This window comes from Petaurus breviceps, unplaced genomic scaffold (genome assembly GCF_028583685.1).
Source record: "Petaurus breviceps papuanus isolate PSGF00001 unplaced genomic scaffold, PetGlider_PUasm1.0 184, whole genome shotgun sequence".
NCBI lineage: Eukaryota > Metazoa > Chordata > Mammalia > Diprotodontia > Petauridae > Petaurus > Petaurus breviceps.
This window is the reverse complement of record NW_027185793.1, coordinates 4375907-4377819: the sequence shown is the minus strand read 5'-3', so window position 1 is coordinate 4377819 and position 1913 is coordinate 4375907.

The window sequence follows — 1913 nt, the reverse complement described above, 5'->3', positions numbered from 1 at the left end:
TTTTATGGATGTATTTAAGTCTGACTTTGAAGGATGTTTAGGAGAACTTATATGGTTCCAGGTGAGAGGCAGGATATGAAAAAAGAACAGTGCCAAGAGAGGAGGGGAGGGACATAAAATAGAAAAGGGAGATTACAGTCCCAAGCCATTGAAGGGTTTTGAGCAGGCAAATGACCCAGTAAAAATAGTGTTATAGATCCTTAATGTATCCATGTCTGCATCATCATAATTTTAAAAAGTTTTTATTAAGTATCTGATCAAGCACTGTCCTAGACAATGGGGATAAAATAATAAAAGACCCCTAGTTACAAGTTTGCATTAATAGGGGTGATAAGGGCATAGAGAAATACATAAAATACATACAGCATAAATATAAAGTTAATAAACATCCACACACAACAGTTCAATTGAAATACAACTGTGAGAAGGAAGGCACTAGAAATTAGGTGTAATCAGGAAAGGCAAGCTCCTAGAGGATCTGTGTATGTTGTACTTAACTTGCTTTGTTGATATTACCCCAGGTCATTCTCCCTGTCACATCTGTTAAAGATAAACTATATATAGCTATATATTATTATAAATATATGTACATGTATATGTGTATATACATAATTCTGTGTATATATGATTATATATACATATACTAGTAACCGTGGGTGATGCTCAAAATGATGAAACAGCTTTTAACTCAATATCATATATTTGCAGCCCCTACTTTATTCAGCCTTGAATATTTACTGAAACTGAGTTACTATGGAAGTCTCCATGTGGTTCCTAGAGACTGTTAAATAATGGGACAGTATGTAATGGGACAGGCAGTAACAGTAGGTGATCAGTACTGCCAAAGTACAGTCTACAAAGGAGCTTAAAATCCAGGAGAGTAGTATGAATCTTTTGAGTACTTAATAACAAAGAAAACCTCCCAAAAGTGTACTGTTGTTTTCTGACGAGGAAATAATTCAAGGGCTAAATGCGGCCCTAGCTATTCCATGGGTGGAGAACCTGTGGCCTCGAGGACATATATGGCCCTCTAGATCCTCAAGTGCAGCCCTTTTTCTGAATCCAAACTTCACAGAACCCTTAATAAAAGGTTTTGTTCTGTCAAATTTGGACTCAGTCAAAAGGCTGCACTCAGGAACCTCGAAGGCTACGTGTGGCCTAGAGGCTGCAGATTCTCCATCCCTGACTTAGTTGATCTTCACATTTTAAAGATGAACTGTGGACCAGGGAAGTGATGAAACTGCCTGAGGTCACCTAGCAAATCACTGAGAGAACTCCCGTCCCCTCCACCTCAGCATCTGTTTACCTGAGACTCAATAATAGTTACTATAGGATTCTTTTTGTCCATCTTTGCAATCCACCTTGAATTTGATTTGTCCTGTAATTATACAGGTAAAAGGGAACTAGAACGATTATCATTACAAGAAAGCTAGGGGACAGCTAAGTAGCATTGTACCCTTAGTCAGGAAAAGTTGAGTTCAAATCTTGCCTCAGCCATTTCCTAGCTAACCTGTCTCCATTTCATTACCTATAGAACTGGAAATAACAGTACCTATCTATTGCATGGGATTTTTAAGGGGATCAAATGAGATAAAAGGTGTAAAGTACTTTGCAAGCACTAAAGTGTCATAAATGCTAGTTATTAAGAAAGCAGCTTGCATAATAAAGCCATTTCAAATTCCGTTATAGCTGTTTGGTCCCTTTTTTATCCTTTTTTACCTCAGTGGATATGGGAAAGGCAATTTGGGGGGGGGGGGAGAACATGCTAAAGGCATGAAATTACTTAAGAGCTAGCATTCATTATGTGCTTTAAGGTTTTCCAAAGCACTTTCACATATTATTTCATTTGATCCTCATGACAACCCTGAAAATGGGCGGGGGGGGGAGAGGAATGCTCATAGAACATGCTTTCA